This window comes from Schistocerca americana, chromosome 2 (assembly GCF_021461395.2).
Source record: "Schistocerca americana isolate TAMUIC-IGC-003095 chromosome 2, iqSchAmer2.1, whole genome shotgun sequence".
Lineage (NCBI taxonomy): Eukaryota > Metazoa > Arthropoda > Insecta > Orthoptera > Acrididae > Schistocerca > Schistocerca americana.
In genome coordinates, this window is record NC_060120.1 from 19,377,578 (window position 1) to 19,382,354 (window position 4,777).

General features: G+C 42.9%; 1 non-coding gene across 1 annotated transcript; it reads right to left on the reverse strand.

Annotated features, from left to right (window-relative positions):
* Positions 1-241: 241 nt before the first annotated feature.
* Positions 242-316, reverse strand: Trnal-caa. The gene has a single exon. It is a non-coding gene; the product is annotated as a tRNA-Leu (tRNA).
* Between the last annotated feature and the right edge of the window lie 4,461 nt (positions 317-4,777).

A 4,777-nucleotide genomic window follows, 5' to 3' on the forward strand; every position in this document is an offset into this window, starting at 1 on the left:
TCTACTATCCTGTTAAACCAATAAGGAATGTTCAATTTTCTTGTACTATACAACATGCAAATACTGAGATGCAACCTAGTGAATAGAAATTTTCCTTCGTATTTTGATGTTGTACTTTCTTCAGACTTAAATACCCAAAGAATCAAAGGAAATGTTTTGATATTCCTTAAGGAAATACGGAATACACATCAAGAACTAAAACAACTACACATAATGAAACTTCCTGGAATATTAAAACTGTGTGCCCGACCGAGACTCGAACTCGGGACCTTTGCCTTTTGCGGGCAAGTGCTCTACCAACTGAGCTACCGAAGCACGACTGACGCCCGGTACTCACAGCTTTACTTCTGCCAGTAGAGCACTTGCCCGCGAAAGGCAAAGGTCCCGAGTTCGAGTCTCGGTCGGGCACACAGTTTTAATCTGCCACGAAGTTTCATATCAGCGCACACTCCGCTGCAGAGTGAAAATCTCATTCTGGAAACCTCCCCCAGGCTGTGGCTATGCTATGTCTGCGCAATATCCTCTCTTTCAGGAGTGCTAGTTCTGCAAGGTTCGCAGGAAAGCTTCTGTAAAGTTTGGAAGGTAGGAGACGAGATACTGGCAGAAGTAAAGCTGTGAGTATCGGGCGTGAGTCGTGCTTCGGTAGCTCAGATGGTAGAGCACTTGCCTGCGAAAGGCAAAGGTTCCGAGTTCGAGTCTCGGTCGGGCACACAGTTTTAATCTGTCAGGAAGTTTCATATCAGCGCACACTCCGCTGCAGAGTGAAAATCTCGTCCTGGAATTATACATAATACTGAACGAATGAAAATCATTAGATGACGTAGTTATACCTCATCAGGAGCAACAAACTGGAATAACAGTGAAGTAAAAGAAAGGAAGTCACAGCGTGCGAGCTAAACGACTCATGAGCGGTGAAGTGTACTGAGAGGCGCAGCCGCGCTTAAAACGGAGTGTACATTAACAACTATATACGAAGCGGCTAACAGCTGATCGTAGGGGCAGAGTATGCAAAATGCAAAGCTAATTTCAGTGTCCCCTTTAAGATTCGTAAAGACACACTGCGCGTCAATGGAGTTTTAATATCCTTGTGCTACTACAAGTATATCTACAAAGCTAAATTTGTTTGTCCATTGCAAATTCATACACATAAATATACTTTGTTCCTGTTCCTCGGTAAGAGGAAGGTCTCGCTCTCTGCTAATGAACTAAAGGCAGACGCACGTTATTTTAGGGCGTAATCGGCGGTAGCCATTTTGGTTATGAGAATAAGTGAAAAGTCTGTATTTTTGATTTGTGTAAAAGAAATAATACAATGGTATTTCGTGAGTGAAAAATTGAGTTATTATTTCAAGTAGTACTGTAATATAGAAGAATTCGAACGGCATGCTGAAAACCGTCACAATTCGAATTTAGTAGCCAGCATACAATACCGTTACGTCATTTACAGAACCGTCAGTATGTCGAAATTGCCTCTTTACACCGTTGCCTGTGAGCAGTCTATCACGAAAGTCCTCTTTGTTGATTTTAATGAATAAAGAATTTTGCAGGAAACCTAGTTGGAGTCCTACTACGTTATCCTTGAGTATCTTTCATTCCTGATTTATCCATTCATGAATTTCGTAGGCAGACTAGCGGACCGCGTTTCTACCACATACAAATTGAATGGTCGTTGTTCTGTGGTAAGATGCGACTGTACTTACAGACCGCCTGCAAACAGAACGTGCGTTTACCCTCTCGAGGAGCTACATTCCGCCATTGAGCGCAGGAAAACCGACGTCCGCCGCAGCGAATCGTGGAGAGGCATCGTACACTGCCAATGGTTGACCACTTCTCCAATCAACCCAAATAATTCATGACTTTTTCACATATTACCCTAATGAGCACCGCCTTTTGTTCTCCTCATGGCGTCACCGCTGTATTGCGTTGTAGTATTCATAGTTTACATGCTTTTTTGCAGGAATGTGTCTCAGACGGGTTTCACAAAACCGCTGTGGTATTTAAAGTTTATTTTTATGTTGTCTATCTGTTGTGCAATGTTGCAGTTTCCACGTAACAGTATGAATGACTTTCCTTATTCCAGTGGGAAATTACACAGTAGTTACACACGAGATAGTCACAGCGCAAGGTTTACTGTGGTGTGTAGTGCCGCATCTGTCGCGGCTGATCTACGTAACTACGTTCCATGAATGCTGCAAAGCGTCATTCATTTTACTTGTATGACGTCATAAATGCGACAGCGTCAGGAGTGGGAGCAACCAGCTATCTCAGCCCGAGATTACCTCGCCGTGGCTTATGGGGATGCGAATGACAAACTGTTACGTACAGTATGCCATTTAGCATGAATTCTGTTTCCACCGGGCATTGATGAAAATTAGTTAATCGACGAAATTATTTACAAAATATGTCTCTCAAGGACATCGTAATGAGGAACCCGACAAATTAGTGTACGCAGTTCCATATCAGTTCAGTGTCAATATCACTGTTGCAGTAGATGAGTACAGACGTCGTCACACGAAAACGTAACATTGGCTACCACTGTATGGCAATTTTTGGCGGAGGCTGTCGCGATTGGACTTCAACCACGACACCGCTAGCTGTTTCCAATTACAATTCTTCTGGTTTCCTGTTCAAAACGTAGAGGATTTCCTGCACAAGTTAAAAACTTTGTTTGATAGAAAGTCCATGAGTCCATCACGGTTGGTGGAAACTGTTTTTACCGAACCTCCTCACCTATTACGTAATCGTTCACACGAGATTTGCTTAACGCAATATTATACAGCAAAACCAAACCAACACGGTCAGCAGTAACGTTCTAAATTATATAATTTTGCGTGGATCTCTCTCTCCTTTAAAGACCTCTTAAACTGGAATTCATGAAAAAGAAAGGCCGGCTGGAGTGGCCGAGCGGTTCTAGGCGCTACTGATTGGAACCGCGCGACCGCTACGGTCGCAGGTTCGAATCCCGCCTAAAGCATGGATGTGTGTGATGTCCTTAGGTTAGTTAGGTTTAAGTGGTTCTAAGTTCTAGGGCACTGATGACCACAGCAGTTAAGTCCCATAGTGCTCAGAGCCATTTGAACCATTTTTGAAAAAGAAAAGAGAAAAATCCGAACACTAGATGGATTAATAAAATCGGATATTTGTCCGTTGCTGGCATAGATACAAGCTCTAGTCACAGTGCCCGTCCACAAGTGCTTTCAAAAAATAGGACAAAGTCTGTCTTCTACATTTACAACTACACGATTACTGCATTTCACATACAAGCTGCCCTAAGACTATTTCCCTACCAATCCACTCTCGAATAGTATTGAGGAAAAACGAACACCCACTTATTTCCGTGAGAACTGATTTCTCTAATTTCATTATAATGATTATTTCTCCCTTGGTAGTCGAGAGCCTGTAGAGCTTTTTCTTTTCATTCGGAGGAGGAAGCTGGTGATTGGAATTGCGTGAAATGAGCTCGGCGCAACGTAATGCGCCATTGTTTTAATCACTGGCATCGCAACTCGCGTATCGTCTCCGTGACATTCGATCCCATATTTCCAGATAATACATATGACCTGCCTTCTTTGAACTTCTTCGATGACCCCTGTCAACCTTACCTGCTGAGGATGCCATATCGCTTAGATCCAGTAAATGACGGACAAGCACAGGTAAGCAGCCTCTTTTGTTGATTTGTTGCATCCTCTAAGCATTCTGCCAATAACACGCAGATTTTGATTCCCCTTCCTAAAAAGTTGTTCAAATGGCTCTGAGCACTATGGGACTTAACATCTCAGGTCATCAGTCCCCTAGAACTTAGAACTACTTAAACCTAACTAACCTAAGGACATTACACACATCCATGCCCGAGGTAGGATTCGAACCTGCCATCGTAGAGGTTGCGCGGTTCCTGATTGAAGCGCCTAGAACCGCTCGGCCACCAGAGGCCGGCGATTCCCCTTCCTCACAACATATTCTGAGTGATGGTTCCAATTTAAGTTGTATGTATTTATATCCGCAAGAGCCAATGGTTGAACTAAGTAGCTCAGAGTTTCCTGCTATCCTTAGTTATTCTTCTACCATCTTCATATCAGAGGGTAGAAAGAACTCTGAGGTATGGTGAAGCCAATATTGCTAGGCTAATAAAACCCTGAAAACAAATTCGCCTTTACCTTGGGGGTTGGGCGATGGGTCAGCTCCTTATTCACAGAAAAGGGCAGCCAGCTAAAACAGCCAGTCATATGACTCGGTTTTCGGATTGTTTAAATGGAATTCGACAAAGTAAACAAAAATAGACTGCAATTTGGTATCTGGAATGTACTGGGTAGGCATTCGAAGTAAAAAAATAAAAAATGGTGTTTTAATGGATATAAGACAGCACAACACTGGTGTAGCTCTACTTTCAGAGGCAAAATAGAGATATACTGGTTGTGAATATCTGCTCGAATTCACGCATTATTTTAGTGAAGTGGACAAAAGTAGTAGGCGCGAGAGCAGAAGTATCCATCATTCTAAAGAAACGGTGGTCAAAATATCTAACCTCGTTGGAAGCAGTTAATGAATGGTTGATTAAGCTCAGACTGAGAGATAGCGCCATGAATACAGTGATTGTGTGTGTGTGTGTGTGTGTGTGTGTGTGTGTGTGTGCTCCTACTAAAGACACGCTGTGTTCCACGTGGCAATGAACTGATACTGATAGGGGATTTTAATATCAGAGGTTCAAATGGCTCTGAGCCCTATGGGACTCAACTTCTGAGGTCATTAGTCCCCTAGAACTTAGAACTAGTTAAACCTA